The sequence below is a fragment of the Takifugu flavidus genome, chromosome 20, assembly GCF_003711565.1.
Source record: "Takifugu flavidus isolate HTHZ2018 chromosome 20, ASM371156v2, whole genome shotgun sequence".
In the NCBI taxonomy this organism is placed as follows: domain Eukaryota; kingdom Metazoa; phylum Chordata; class Actinopteri; order Tetraodontiformes; family Tetraodontidae; genus Takifugu; species Takifugu flavidus.
This window is the reverse complement of record NC_079539.1, coordinates 11,963,067-11,979,883: the sequence shown is the minus strand read 5'-3', so window position 1 is coordinate 11,979,883 and position 16,817 is coordinate 11,963,067. Positions and strand designations below refer to the sequence as shown.

The window sequence follows — 16,817 nt, the reverse complement described above, 5'->3', positions numbered from 1 at the left end:
AGTCACTCACACACACTGCACAGGCAAAGACATGGATAAAGATTTCCAGCCAAGACTGATGCATGTGTGTGTATTTCTTTGCCTCTAAATCAAAACACACATGCTGGCTGTTGAGTTAATTTGAGAACAAGTAGTAACGAGTTCCAGGAAAAAAGCAGAACATGGCGGCGAGTGGGATGACTGGGATTCAAGTCATCTGACTGAGGTCTCTTGGGATAATTGAGAATGTGTCTGCAAATCCAGACTGATTTGTCTTAAAGTGTGAAAGGAGGGGAGAGACATGTTTTTGTCTGTCTGTGTTAACAATTATAATTTGAAGACAGACCCACTTTTTCTCTCTCGTGTGTTCACTTGTGCACCCTGCATACCATACTCAGCTAAATGTACATGTGTGGATTAACGTTGCTTCCATGGTAAAGCACTTTTCGTGTATTTTGACGCCACACATTTTGTTGTGTGAGATGAATAATTCTCACCTTCCAGTTTTATGCTCTATGTTTAGCAGATCTGCTTCTCCACCATATCACTCCTGCGCAACACTAAATGGTTTACAGTTGCCTCATCTCTAGATTTGTCTACATATGTGATGTAATGTGCATTTACAGTCACAACAGCATCTTACAGTGGTCAAAACCTCTCAAGATAACAAGGAATGAGGAATCTGATCCGAGGCGGGAAAATTCATCTATAGGATCATCGGATTAATCTAAAGACCACAATGATACCAGATTTTAAAAAAAATAAATTCATATAAAAGCTTGTGGTGTTAATGTGAAGAACATAAACGTCACAAACCAGTGTCACAGCCTGCACCATGTTAATCAGTTGTGCGTGCCAGGTTATTTGTGTGCTCATGCTCATCCATGCTTTCTCCGGTGATATTCTTTGGACCGGTTTCCTGTCCTACTTCCGTCCTGCTCATTCTTCTGTTTGACCAAGTCTTTGCTGCTCCCTGCTCATTCCTGTTGGCCTGAGTTCTTCTCATCCTGGAACGAGTTCATCTCTGAGGTTGTGGGTCGTGCTTCTGCCTCTGACAACCAGAGCACTTCAGCTCATTTAGTTATTTGTTCAGCTTTTTACCTTTCGGGGTCACGGGGAGGGGACACATATGAGCAAATACATTGCTCACCCTTGGATGGGCCACCAGCTCGCCACAGGACCCTAAGTGAGCATTTGCGTATTCGTTACCTTGCTCAAAGGTACCACGGCAGTGATTTGGCTCCTATTCATTTGCATTATTAATTTACTTAATGTATCTATTTATACTTGATGTAGCTATCTATTTATCTTGGATTGTTATAAATATTATATTATATATTATATATAAATATATATACAGTATAATATATTATATATATATATTTTATATTCTTATTTCATTTTTTTTCCTCTGCATGTTTTTGCTGCTGGTGCACTGTAAGTTTCCCGTGGTGGGACAAATAAAGAAATCTGAATCTGAATCTGTTTTTAGTATGAAGTTGATTTAATGAAAAATTCTGTAGTTTTTGATTTCCTGTAAAAACTAAAGGGGTTCATATGGGTCCATTTCCACTGACATTCCCCACATAACCTATTCCCACATTTTAAATGCATCGAGACAAGATCCTGACAGTTGGACAGTTAAATGCCTGAGGATGTCTGACTCATGTGCTGCACAAGATTTATGATGCACAACCAGTCAAACTGAAAGGCAGGGCCACGTAGAAGTTGATTTCCATACATCTCAGACATTTTTGGCAGTAATAATTCCTTCAGTGACACCTCAAAGTTGACAACGCTTTAATTTACCACTAATTAACGTTCCCTTGCACCATGTCACTGATGATCAGTCTTGAATCTTGCATATAGTGCAGCCAATCCTCTGACTGCTCAGACATGTTGGACTCTGACAGATTGATGAGGTTTTTGGGCCTCAAACATACAATTAGTCTCAGTCACATGACGGCATCATTCTCCTGCAGAAACAAAAAGTACTGCAAAAACCAAGGAACCCAGAGAATGTTTGTCTGAAATCCAAAGATCTCACCGTCTTGATGAATTCTGATTTTTATGTGTTTAACTGTACACTCACTATCTTAAACTACAGAAAAATACACTTTCTGATCCAAGAGCAGTTATATTATAGTGACACCTCAAGTTAGGACAAAACAAGAAAAAAGAACCCAAAAATGAAGAAGTGTGAAGGAGTGAAGTAAGCTCAAAATAGCTCTAGTAAGGAGTTTCTATTAACAGCAACTAACATAGTGGTGCCGCCGAGGCGACCACGGAGCTATTACTTTCAATTTTAGACTCTTAACAGTATGTAAATTGTATCAATTTACATTTACTTTTGTTGCTTTTGTTGCTTTTTGTGTCTTGGTTGACGTTGTTTTCTTTTGGACGACCTGGTCGCCATTTATTCGCTTGTCTGTGTGAGGTGTGCGTGTGCGCTCGTCGCATCTGATTGTTTATCATTGTAAATTTAATTGTCCTCTTTTCTTTGGACAGGTGCTGCGGGCCACGGCGGGGACCCAACCCCTGGTGGAGGGCGTTTTTATCACACCTCTCGTGTGTAGTTTTGTTTGTAGTAGCACGGGTGTTTTTAGTTTGTTTATCTCCCCTAATTGAGTTTCACCTGCCGGTGGGGCCCCAGCCCTGTCCACCCCCTTTCGTTTGACTTTTGTACAGCTGAGTTATTTTGGTGTTGAGTTGGATTTAATAAAATTGTACTGCCTAACCCTCAATCCTGTCTCTGCCTCTGGAACCGAACCATATCTGCGCGTGCCTGTTTCCGGTTAATTCCTGGGGTGAAATTCCCCAGGTGGCGTTGTCATTGACCGTTCCAGCTCTCCCCACCCCGCCACACATAGCAGAGACAATCTGGCACTGAGTGTGTGTGAGGCTGGAGAATATATACTGGTAGGTGAACTGATTGATGAGTGAGGGCAGGTGTGTGATCAGTGACTGGGAGCAGGTGTGGTGATCAGAGGGTGTGGTGCGAGCAGGGCAGTGGAAAAGAACTGAGTCCATGGGCTGGAGCAGAGTGTGACATAAAGATTGATTTGATTTGATGTAAGACCCAGTCACCATTTACCATTTAGGTGCTTGTGGAATGTCATTGAAGCATTGCTTACTGACTGGCAAAACCAGGTTAATTACTGCCAGTGGATGTGGTAAAAAAAAAGAGGTAAAATTAATAGACCAGTCAGACCTGCCATGGATGTTTAAAGCATGACTGTACCAACATGGCTTCCTTACCAAGATCTTGGGGCCACTCCTCTATAACGTGCCAAGATCAATATTTGAGAACTTGGAAGAAAGGTCAAGGGCTACCAAGGTCAGTCTTGAATGGGTTAATTTCTGGCACTCTTCCTTCCCCCTGCCATCACCGGGGGAAAGGAGGGGTGATGAGAGAAATGTCTCAGGAGATGAGGTCTTCCAGAATGGTGGGAATGAGGCAACGGGGTGCTTGGACGGAAGGGTACTATCCGATCGAGAGGAATGTGACCTGTGTAAGGCTGAGCCACAGCAGATGAAACTCCTCATCCAGGGTGTATATAATGTTGATCTCAGCCCATCAAACCTAGAGGTGTGGGGAAAAGTGTAGATACCCGCACATCCACTTTCCCACAGGTGTGTAACCCTAGCACATTCTGATTAGTTAACCTAAGTTACTGAAAGAAGGAAAGCGTACGCAGAGACATGATCCTGTCCTGAAGGCATTGCTGAAGCCATTGCTGTACGTTGGCGAAGCCTTTCCACCCCTCCAAGCAAACCATTACCTTCATCAAGGCGGGGTTGCAGTCAAAACCAGGTGCAAAAACATCTGCTGGCATCTTGGCAGCTCTTATTGAACCCTGAGCAGCCACTCAAGTTCCCCAACCAAACTGTGACACCCAGATCAGATATCGTTGTCCTGGCTGAGTCCACCAGACCTGTTGTTCCATTGGAGCTAGTGGTCCCTTGGGACGATTGTTTTGAAGAGCCCTTTGGAAGGAAACTCACCAAGTAAGAAGGCCTCATTGGCATTTGCCAATGAACCTGATAGGAGGGCAAGATTTCTCCCAGTAGAGGACAGAATCAGGGGCTTCGTAGCCCAATGACTTTTCAGAGCTTCCAGTAGGATGGGCATCGATGGAGAGAAGAAGAGAAAATCCATCAGCAAAACCACCAAAGCGGCAGAGAGAGCCTGGAGGTGACTGTGGCTCAAGACAGGAGAAGCATGGGGGGCAGAAAAGCCATCAATACAATTAACATTTGACTTGGTTATCCTATCGTTGTACCAGTCAGTTTAAGAGAGGAAGCAGGAAGTTATGGCTTTGCTGCTTTATTTTCTATCTTAGCAAATATGGTACATGCAAAGCTCTGGAAGCCAACAATATCAAACTTCTATTAATTGTTAAATGATTAATTGCATGTTTCATAAATAACACTATAATTTTTTTTTACCCTGAGATCACAACAACTGGTTTAGAGACTTCATAACACCAAACAGTTACTGGTGTACATTTTGTCAGAGCCTTTGGGAAACACAATCACAAACATACACACACACACGCACAGTCAGTCATTTTCCAGTATGACTTGGCTGCCACCGACTTCCTGTATCTAGTTAGTTTACAGAGTGTCACTTCCTGGAAAGAGCAAAAAGTTTCCATGGAACGACACAGTTGTCATTGTAGGTGTTGTATGTGCACTACACACACACACACACACGCACACACACACATACACAAATAAACACACACACACATAAACAATAGTGATTCTTTTTTTAAATTCCGATGACATGATTCAAGTTTGCTTCCTGGAGGGCTTCACACTGCAGGGTTCACCCAGCATATGAAATGACATAAAAGCATCAAAGAACACAAAGTGAAAATAAATGGTTCCAGTTGTTTCATTGATTACACCTTGAGATGTATTTTCCCTTCTATGATTGATGTGCATTATTATTTATACTATGTTTAACAGAATACCAATAGAATATAAATTGCTAACCTGGAAATCATTCATATGGTTTCATGATTAACATGTTTAGCTGCAGTTAAACATCCTGTGTGCAGAATAGTAACTGTGGAAACAAGATTAGTGACTGTGGAAACAAGATTTTGATCCATTTCTGTCAGCTGTTGCTTATTTCTGATGAATGTTGTGGGAGGCAGACTCATCCAGGATAGACAGGACCTGCCCTGAAAGCTATTCACCCTCATCCATCCACCTTTGTTGTGGTTGTTAGGCCAGTTGATAAAAGTGTTGCACTCCAATTTAGTTGGGCTACATAAAGAGAAACAATGTTGTGTTTCAGAAGTCTCCTGTGAAAAGGTTTAGTTGTAGATGAGTGGATGAGCCCTGTAACTCAAAACAAACCCAAACCAGAAGTTGGTAACAAACCTAAGTCAAAAGTGGAACAGAATTAACAAAAATACATTTTACTGGGAACAGTTTAGTTGTGCCAGAAGGGCAGCAGTGGAGAAGCTGCCTGTTCATAGTGAGGAATGTTGTTGTGATTGGGAGTATTTTTGTCCAGTAAGGAATCATTTAGATTCCTCTTTACACTATGCAGAAAGCAGTCAGCCAATCACAAGTTGGCCAGGAGTTGAATGCAACTCATTGAATTTTGGCTTGTGACTTAGAAGGTGGCTGGTTGTTAATGCAAAACAGGCTGGCTTGAATATTTTAGAACCTGCTGAGCTAGTTGAATTTAACCCACAACCATCTCTAAACCATCAGGGTTTACAGAGAATAGTCCAAAAAGAGGAAATATCGGGAGATGCAGTTTTGTGGATAAAAGTGCCTTGTGGATGTGAGAGATCAGATGGGCAGACAGGTTTAGATGGTAGTATTGCAGCAGTAACTTAGATAACCACTGTTTACAACTAAGGAGTGGAGAATGCTATCTTTTAACCTTGAACCTTGAAGGAGCTGGGCTACAGCAGCAGGACACCACATTTCCTGGTCCGATAAGTCTATTTCAGCTGCAACCTTCAGTTGGTTGTTTCAGAATTTGGTGTAAATAACATAAAAGCCTGGATCCATCCTGTCTGGTATCAAAGGTTCAGGCTGGTGCTGCTGGTGTAATGGTGTGGGATATTTCTTGGCACTCTTTGGGCCCCTCAGTACCTTGGTTAAATGCTGCAGCCTCCCTGAGTGTTGCTGCTGACCATCTCCATCCCTTTGTGACCACAGTGGACCATCTTCTGATGGCTACTTCCAGCAGGATGATGCACCCTGTCACACAGCTCAGATCATCTTGAACTGGTTTCTGGACCAGGACAATGGGTTGACTGTACTCCAGTTGCCTCTAAAGTCAACAGATCTCACTCCAGTAGATCACCTTAAGGATGTGGTGGAAGAGGAGAATTAAGGCAGTTGTGAAGGCAAAATGGGGTCTAACCTTTTACGAGCATGGTGGACCTAATAAAGAGCCAGTGAGGGTATTTACTGATGAAACTTCCATCCATCCATCCATCCTCTACCGCTTATCCGGGGTCGGGTCGCGAGGCAGCAGCCCAAGAAGAGAAGCCGAGACTTCCCTTTACCCAGCTACGTCTTCCAGCTCGTCCAGGGGGATCCCCAGGCGTTCCCAGACCAGTCAAGAGACATAGTCTCTCCAACGTGTCCTGGGTCTTCCCGGGGCCTCCTACCGGAGGGACATGCCCTGAGAACCTCACCAGGGAGGCGTCCAGGGGGCATCCTAACTAGATGCCCAAGCCATCTCATCTGGCTCCTCTCAACGCGGAGGAGCAGCGGCTCTACTCCGAGCTCCTCCCGGATGGCAGAGCGTCTCACCCTATCTCTAAGGGAGAGCCCAGCCACCCTACAGAGGAAACTCATTTCGGCCGCTTGTACCCATGATCTTGTTCTTTCGGTCATTACCCAACGCTCATGACTATAGGTGAGGGTGGGAACGAAGATCGACCAGTAAATCGAGAGCTTCGCCTTTTGGCTCAGCTCTCTCTTCACTACAATGTGGTGCAGTGTCCGCATTACTGCGGACGCGGCACCGATCCGCCTGTCGATCTCCTGCTCCATTCTTCCCTCACTCAGGAACAAGACCCCGAGGTACTTGAACTCCTCCACTTGGGGCAGGATTTCCTCCTTGACCTGGAGAAGGCACTCCACCTTTTTCCGGTTGAGAACCATGGCCTTGGATTTGGAGGTGCTGATTTTCATCCCAGCCGCTTCACACGCGGTGGCGAACCGATCCAGTGATCGTTGGAGGTCACGGGCCGATCATGCCAACAGGACTACATCATCTCCAAAGAGCAGAGACCCGATCCTGAGGTCACAAAACCGGACCCCCTGAACACCATGACTGCACCTAGCAATTCTGTCCATAAAAGTCACGAACAGAATCGGTGACAAAGGGCAGCCCTGGCAGAGACCAACCCTCACCGGAAACGAGTTTGACTTTGTGAGGATGAAGTTTTGATCACCCGCGCTGTTCGTTCACTAGACTCAGAGTAACCACGCAAACAACTGGAGTCCTTTGCAAAGGGGGAGCCGAGCAGCAGTTCAAGCTTCCTCTGTCAACTCCGTCCGTCTGCTGCTCGCTCACCTCTTTTATTGGTGCAAACAGAATGGGTGTCTAAACAGGATATCGTAATTCATTGTCTTCTGACATCTTTACAAACTTCTCTAATCCTGACCAACAGGATACATCTGAGTGCTGAGCTTGATAGTAAGCAGCTTCAGCACTTTTACGACACTCTCATGTTCTTCCTTTCCTATCAACATTCCTCAAACACTCAAAGTCTACATACATTAGCATTTAAAGATAATACTAATAACAACAATAACAATAATCCTTCTCACATTTCCCTCCTGCTTATCGTTAAATGCGTCTAGATTTTCATCATCAGTATTACATCTTACATTTTCATGAAATTTCAATGCATTACGTCATTTTCCTAGAAACACATTTCTTACACTCAGAATTCAACATGTATACAGCTTAAGACATCTTGAACATTTCTTTTACATCTTGTATTACATTGATCCATTCTTCTTCCGATTCCTCTTCATCGTCATCCAGTAGAGATTGTTCTTCCACCTGCAGCAAAGTACTAGTAACAACTGATCCCACGAGCCGGCCAATGCAACCCCGGACAAGAGGTACTAGCCTCTTTCTGTCCCTGATTACCTCCCTCCTGTCGGAAGTTCCAAAGGCCAAAACTCACGAGTCCTGCCGTCACAGCACTCACCACAATTAGGAAGAACAACTTCATTTCCTTTTAGAGCTTCTTCACAGGTTCCGACGGGATTCAGCCGTTGCTGGACCTATACAGGCCGTCAGCCGTTTACGGAGAGTCCGCCACTGCTCCCTCGCCTTCACCTGGAAGAATTTTCTGTTTCTTACAATGGGAAAGGTGTATCCACGACAGTTTCCCGTCCACTCGAACTGCAGTCTTTGTGGTCAGCTGTACTTGATAAGGACCTTCCCATCTAGGCGTGTTCCACCTCTTCCGCACAAACTTCTTCACCCACACGTAGTCGCCCGGTTGAATGGGTTCCTGGGGGGTGGAATCTGTGGAAGACACAGGACTAGGCAGAACATTTACAGTATTCACACTTCGGTTGAGTAACACTTTTTTCAGATAATCTGCTATTGTTTCCTCAACATGTTCTAACTCATTTGTTGTTGCAAAGTATGGTAGGCAATAAGGCCGCCCATATAATGCTTCAAAAGGTGTGATGCCTTGTTTCTTGTGTGGTGTTATGTGCATCCATAATTTCACCAGGTCGAGACAAAACATCCAGTTCTTTCCTGTCTCGTCCATACACTTCTTCAGTCTGTTCTTAATAGTACCGTTGACTCTTTCAACCAACCCTGCACTCTGAGGGTGGTATGCGCAGTGATTCTTCAAATCAATTTCCAAAGTTACTCCTACAGTTTTCACTACCTCATTTACAAAATGGCTTCCATTGTCGCTCCAGATGACCTTCGGGATGCCAAACCTGGGAATGATTCTCTACATAGGACTTTTGCCACTGTCAGTGCATCTGCTTTTGCTGTGGGGAAAATTTCCACCCACCTAGTAAATCCATCTAACACTACTAGACAATATTGTTTACCTTCACATGGTGTTAGCTGAATAAAATCTAGAAAAACTGTGTGAAATGGATGATTTGGCAATGGTGTAGTGCCTGCAGGGGCCTTAAGGGCTCCCTGTGGGCTGTGTTTTACACAAATAACACATTGTGAACAAAAAAAATATCAGTATGTATGAAGTCCTATAGTGTAATAATGTTCATTAACCATCTGTACCATCCCTCCTGTTGAGACATGGCATGGCCCATGGCTCACTAATGCTGCCCATTTATGCATATTCCGGGGAAGGATTGGTTTGTTTCCTATGGTTAATAGTCCTTTATCATCCAGTTTGGCTCCTCGCTTCTTCCACGTGGCCTTTTCCTTTTCTGGAGCACTTTGTTGCATTTCTTTCAGAATATCATTATCTGCAGGTTCTAGGCTAAATGATTCTTCCTCACCATTATCAAGAAGTGTGTTGTTATTTGCTGCAGCCTTTGCGGCTTTGTCAGCAAAGGCATTGCCTTGTGAAACTGCGTCTGTGTTGTTAGTGTGTGGTGCATTTACATACAGCTATTTTACGTGGCTGCTGTACTGCAGCTAATAACTTTTTTAACAGTTCTGCATGCATGACCGGTTTGCCCGTCGAAGTTTTCATCCCTCTTAAATTCCATTGTTGAGCAAACACAAACAACGTGGAAAATGCATATTGACTATCTGTGTAGATGGTAACATCTTGTCCTTTGCTTAATTCACGTGTGAGTGCGACAAGTTCTGCAGCTTGAGCAGAATAGGAGGAGGGAAGTGGTTTCGCCTCCACCACCTCAGTTGCTGTGACTACTGCATAGCAGCAGTTCTAGTGCGTCCACAGTCATCCTTTCTCGATGATCCATCCACAAAGAGTATCCGTCCTGTAGTCAACGCGACATCACTAAGATCTGGTCGCGGCAGGACCGTAATGGAGACCTCATCCAGGCAGTTGTGCTGGTGTCCCTCTTCTGCGGTGGGTAGCAGCGTCGCTGGGTTTAAGGTTGTGCAGCGACGAATCGTCAGATTCGGCTGAGACAGCAACACTGCCATGCAGGAAAGATGACGTGCGGGCGACAGGAACGCTATCTTACTTTGTAGCAGCAGTATTGACACTGCATGTGGAACTAGCAAAGTTAGCTCATGATATAGCACCACTCCTGCGGAGGCTTTTACTGCCTCAGACGCTGCCACCACTGCTTTAACGCATGGCGGGAGTGCACAAGCTACGGGATCTAGCTTGTGGGAGTAGTAGGCCACTGGCTGCCTCTTATCTCCGTGCTTCTGCAATAAAACTGAAGTCATAAAGTCACCCTTGCAATCCACGACCTGCTCAAAAGGCTTCTGATAGTCTGGCAGCTTTACAAGGGCCTGTTTTATGTACACAAATGCTTCTTCAGTTTCAGGGGTCCATGTTAACACATCAGTCATTGCTAAGGGATTATCATACATCAATGCTTGTAAAGGGGCAGTTATTTTCGCATAATCTAAGATCCATGATCTGCAAAAATTCACTAGTCCTAAGAATGACATCATCTGCTTCTTTGTTTTTGGTTTTGGAGCATCAAGTACTGCTGTTTTCCTCGACTCAAGAATAGCTTCCATTATGTGTCAAAACATGGCCCAGATAAACCACTTCCTGCTTCACCAGTTGCAGTTTGCTTTTGCTTAATTTATGGCCTTGAGAGGCTAGCCAGTGCAGCAATGCTAGCGTGTCTGACCAACAATCTGCCTCTGTTTTTGATGCCATGAGGATGTCATCCACGTAGACGAGGATTTGACTTCCACACGGAGGTTTAAACTTAGCTAATGATGACATCATTACTTGAGAGAAGATTGTGGGACTCTCACAGTAGCCCTGAGGTAACCTTGTCCAGGTATCTCCGTCCTTGAAACGTAAATGCAAACCAAAACTGGCTGTCTGGATGTACTGGTACAGAGAAAAATGCATTGGATACATCTATCACTGTGTACCACTGATGTTCAGGGTTTAAGTCATTCAGCAGAGTGTATGGATCTGCGACTAAGGGAGACCTAGGGACCACTGCAGCGTTTACAGCTTGCAGGTCCTGCACCATCCGCCAGCCGGTAGATGGTGGTGACTTCCTTACTGGAAATAGGGGTGTATTTACAGGAGACTCAGGACACTCTCTGATGACTCCTGCTTTAAGCAGTGAGTTAAATATCGGAACAATACCCTCCTGTGCATCAGTCTTAAGGGGATATTGTCTCTGAAATGGTCTATAATCTGATTTAGGAATTATTTTTACAGGTTCTGCTCCTTTTATAAGACCTACATCTGCAGGTCCTTCCGACCATAATTCAGGGGGAAGCTCTTTCAGCTTCTCCTCTTCCTCCTGCGTGAGGAAGATGTCTTCTTCTCATGAACTCTGGTCTGTGAGGTGCGTTGCTGGATGTGTCAGCAACCATGTTTTAAGGGGAATACGCCACACCTGGAACTGATCATTAAAATCAACCTCACCCTTAGGCCTATAGGGCAGGCTGCTCCAGTGTTTTACGTCACTTCCCAAGTCTTGCCATCTTTTCTTAAGCGGTTTAGCAATAGAAACATGTGGTACAGAACCTGACACTTTGAATAGCGCTGCTGCTTCGGCGGAAAGGCTTCCTGCCGTGCAGACAGCTGTCTGACCACACACATATAGGTGCATAATTACAATCATTTGTGGATCTTTAAGTTTAGCAAACTTCTCTGCATAGCTTGATGTGTCGTGTGAGTCTGATTTACAGATCTCACCAATGCGCTCCACGTGCATGGTTACATGCAGGTCAGTTTGATTGTGGAGCTGGGCTTCAGGCTGTAAGTATGACAGAGCTTTACCATATAACATAGTGATTGGGTCAGAGAATGGAGGGGGCTGCTTTTCAGGAATGTTGAGTGACCAGTATTTACTGCACGTCTCTCCTTCCCTTACCCACAGATTAACCATTCTATCTACAGACCACATTCCTTTGGCTGTGGTACGAATCATCAACTGAAGCTGAGAGATAAGATCTCTTCCTAATAGATTTACGGGACATGTGGTGGAGATCACGAAAGGGGCTTTAAGTGTGATTCCACTTACAGGGTCACAAACATCTACAGGAACTGACATTCTTTCTTTAGTTACGACACCATTTGCTGATCTCACAAAAATCTGTGTAGAAGTTGGCTTTAGGGCTATTGGATCTCTAATTACTGATTTACCTGCGCCCGTGTCTACTAAAAATGTTAAAGAATTGCCTAACACGGTCAGTTGTATTTCTGGTTTGCCTTCAGCAAACAGGAAGATGGTTTCTAAATCTAAAACATCTTCTAGGTCATCTTTTTCAAATTGATCAAATTTTGTGCCCTGATTTGTTTTAATTTTTGTGACATCTTTCTCCAGTTCTAGTCATTGTTGAGGTGTATTAGAACCTTGCTGCCATCCTCTATTATATCTCTGGTCACGTTGTTTCTTCTGCAATCACGTTCCCAGTGTCCATAATTTTTACAATAATGACACTGATCATTTTCACGGGAATTGCCTCCTCCTCCCCTTCCGCCTCGGCCTCGCCCACGCCCTCGGCCTCGGCTTGGGAAAGGATTGGCATTGAAAAACATGCCTGTTAACTGATTCTTACTCTTTTGGCATTGTCTTTCAGCATGCATAGCATGTTGTTCATAGCGGCCTAGGTTACAAATTCCGAAATCAACTAACTGTCTCTCTACCCAGGTTTTTATCTCTGATTTTGATCCCCCATGTATAGCTTGCTTTAACTGCTGTTGGTAGGGACCTTCTGGATCTTCCGCATACGGAATTCCACTATTCTTCCGGAACACATCTTTCATTCTCATGCTATAGTCTTCAAAACCTTCGTCAGTCTTTTGTCTTGTGGCCGTAATGGCGCTGTAGTCAGCTCGTCTGGTAAAAGTAGTTCGCATGCGCTCGTACAGTCTGTCAAGTCTGTCATTTAGTTCTTGGCTGTCAGGCTGCCATGGTTGTTGAGTGGCTGGATCCACTGGGACCCAATCTCCTCTAACAGTGCCCCATTTCTTGCCATTAACGCACATGAGGACTTGCTGGGTTTCAGTACCGTTAGTATGATAACTTCTTAGTAACTGTCTTATGTCTTGGATGCACAACTCTACGTCCATTTGGGGCAAGGTTATGTCATCACAAGCTTTTTTACAGTCTTCTGGAGTCCAGGTTCTATACACCAAGATAGTAGGATCTTGACCCTGCACACCGGCTTGTGGATTTGCAACCTGGATCAATGGGTACATCTGCACAGTGTTGTCCTGCATGTGGTAATTTCTGTACTGGGCTCCCGATGGAGAGGGGCCCAAAAAAGGATTAGTGTTTGAAGCAAGGGGGGCTATAGCTCCGGGCGGGTCCAATGGGACCGCCTGAGGGGGAGCTAGTGGAACAGGAGGTGGAGGAACATACGGGGGAGGCACATTTATCAATTGACTCCTGCATCCTGTTTCGTTGTCCTCCGCCCTCACGTACGCACTCAGCGATGGGTATAAGAAGTTCTCATTTTTCTCTTCTTTCTCTCTTTTCCGTTTCTCTTTTTCTTGATTTTGTTTTTCTCTTCTATATTTTGATTCAGTGAGCCAGAGGTGACATTGTGTCAACCCCACATTTACTTTTGGATGCTTCTTTCCATATTCTATTAAATCTTCTTTTAATTTTATAATATTGCCTGGCCTGTCTAAGTTACCATCCCAATCGAACTTAGTCATCCACAGCTGAACATATGAGCATGAACCTGGATATTTGTCTTCCATGTGTTTACATGATGCTGGGATTTCGAATTCAGCACCTTTTGTGGAATGTTGGTTGCCCATGTTTGCACTTTATTTATCAGTTTTTATGTATTTGAATGGAGACGCCTGATCTCCCGACTGAACAACCCTCAATCCCTACAGGATATCTAGTTCAGTCCCTCCGCTGTGGCCTTATAACCCCTCTTTTTTAATCAGGAGACTATACACCAAGCTTCTACCTCCGAGGAGGCGGGTGTATCTTGCCTCTGCTTCTCTCCTGATGACCAGGCAGGTAATACCGCGGTATATTCCGTGTAGCGCTTTTTGTGTCTTATACTCACTCCGTTGCTTCTATGGTTTCTCTCTGAGTTGTTTTGGTGCCTTCTTCCCGTCACTGGAGATGGTCGCCCTGGGAGGGACGAAGACCGGCCTTCCGTCAACTCGTGATGAAAGGTCTTTCGATTCGGATGTCTTTTTGACTCCGGCTGCGCAGACTTCGGCGTTCGGTCGTCCCACGGCGCTCCTCTCCAGGTCTTGGGATCCGGCTCGAAGGACCAAATTTTGTGAGGATGAAGTTTTGATCACCCGCGCTGTTCGTTCACTAGACTCAGAGTAACCACGCAAACAACTGGAGTCCTTTGCAAGGGGGAGCCGAGCAGCAGTTCAAGCTTCCTCTGTCAACTCCGTCCGTCTGCTGCTCGCTCACCTCTTTTATTGGTGCAAACAGAATGGGTGTCTAAACAGGATATCGTAATTCATTGTCTTCTGACATCTTTACAAACTTCTCTAATCCTGACCAACAGGATACATCTGAGTGCTGAGCTTGATAGTAAGCAGCTTCAGCACTTTTACGACACTCTCATGTTCTTCCTTTCCTATCAACATTCCTCAAACACTCAAAGTCTACATACATTAGCATTTAAAGATAATACTAATAACAACAATAACAATAATCCTTCTCACAACTTACTGCCAGCAATGCGGATCAAACTCTGACACCGATCGAACAGGGAGCGGACGGCCCATATCAGGGGGCCCGACACCCCATACTCTCAGAGGACCCCCTATAGTTGGAACACACACTCCGGTCCCTCTGGGACTACCACCCCAGTCTGCCAATCCAGCAGCACCGCCCACAATGTCCACGCCATGTTGCAGAGTCGAGTCAACCATGACACCCCTACAACATCCAGAGCCTTAAAAAAACTCTGGGCAGATCTCATCCACCCCTGGGGCCTTGCCACCGAGGAGTTTTTTGACTACCTAGGCAACTTCAGCCCCGGAGATATGAAGGCCTGTCCCCAGGTCCCCAGGCCCTGCTTCCTCACTGGAAGGCGCGTTGGTGGGATTGAGGAGGTCCTCGAAGTATTCCTTCCACCGATCCACAACATCCTGAGTTGAAGTCAGCAGCACACCATCGCCACTATACACAGTGTTGACAGTGCTCTGCTTTCCCTTCCTCAGATGCCAGATGGTGGTCCAGAACCTTTTCGAAGCCGTCCGGAAGTCGTTCTCCATGGCCTCACCGAACTCTTCCCATGCCCAGGTCTTTGCTTCGGCAACCGCTGTAGCTGCACTCCGCTTGGCCTGCCAGTACCTATCTGCTGCCTCAGGAGTACCACAGGCCAGTAAGGCCCAATACAACTCCTTCTTCAGCCTAACAGCATCCCTCACCGCTGGTATCCACCAGTGAGTTCGGGCATTGCCGCCACGACAGCACCAACCACCTTGCGGCCACAGCACTGGTCAGCCGCCTCAACAATGGAGGCACGGAACATGGTCCACTCGGACTCAATGTCCCCCGCCTCCCCCGGGACATGGTCAAAGCTCTCCTGGAGGTGTGAGTTGAAGCTCCTTCTGACGGGAAACTCTGCCATGGGGTTCCCAGCAGACCCTCACAATACGTTTGGGTCGGCCAGGTCTGTCCAGCATCCTTCCCCACCATCGGAGCCCACTCACAACCAGGTGGTGATCAGTTGACAGCTCTGCCCCTCTCTTCACCCGACTGTCCAGAACATACGGCTGCAAATCCGATGACACGACCACAAAATCAATTATCGATCTGCGGCCTAAGGCGTCCTGGTGCCAAGTGCACATGTGGATGCCTTTATGCCTGAACAAGGCGTTTGTTATGGGCAATCTGAGACGAGCACAGAAGTCCAATAACAAAATGCCATTCGGGTTCAGATCAGGAGAGCCATTCTTCCCAATCACACTTCTCCAGGTCACACTGTCGTTGCCAACTTGAGCATTGAAGTCACCCAGGGGGACGAGGGAGCCCCCAGAAGGAGCACTCTCCAGCACTCCCTCTCAGGACTCCAAAAAGGGTGGATACGCTGAACTGCTGTTAGGACCATAGGCACAAACAACAGTCAGGATCCATCCCCCCACCCGAAGGCGAAGGGAGGCTACCCTCTCATTCACCGGGGTAAACTCCAATATACAAGCACTGAGCTGGGGAGCAACGAGAATTGCCACCCCTGCCCGTCGGCTCTCACCATCAGCAACTCCAGAGTGGTAGAGAGTCCAACCCTTCTCGAGAAGACTGGTTCCAGAGCCCTTGCTGTGCGTCGAGGTGAGGCCGACTATATCTAGTTGGAACTTCTCAACCTCGTGCACCAGCTCAGGCTCCTTTCCCACCAAAGAGATGACATTCCATATCCCTAGAGCCAGTTTATTCAGCCGGGGATCAGACTGCCAAGGTCCCTGCCTTCGGCTGCTACCCAACACACAATGCACCCAACCCCCTTGGCCCCTCCTGCAGGTGGTGGCCCCACCCACTTGTATTATTAAAGTATTCCTATGATCTCTACCTATTCTCTCCTCTACCTGTCCTCCCCCTTCTCCTCTCTCTCTACCCAGCCACCCCATCAGCAGGAGGGTCCCCTTACATGAGCCTGATCCTGCTCAAGGTTTCTTCCTCTTAAAGGGGAGTATTTCCTTGCCACTGTTGCTTGTTGTAGGGTCAGGCCCTGGGATTGTGTAATGTTACCTAGAAACAATTTTGAGTGTAACAGACACTATATA

At 45.8% G+C, this 16,817-nt stretch overlaps 1 long non-coding RNA gene across 1 annotated transcript; it reads left to right on the top strand.

Annotated features, from left to right (window-relative positions):
* Positions 1–2,238: 2,238 nt before the first annotated feature.
* On the top strand, positions 2,239–2,723 carry LOC130517348 (uncharacterized). The gene is made up of 2 exons (XR_008947704.1): positions 2,239–2,298; positions 2,488–2,723. It is a non-coding gene; the product is annotated as an uncharacterized LOC130517348 (long non-coding RNA).
* Positions 2,724–16,817: the final 14,094 nt, after the last annotated feature.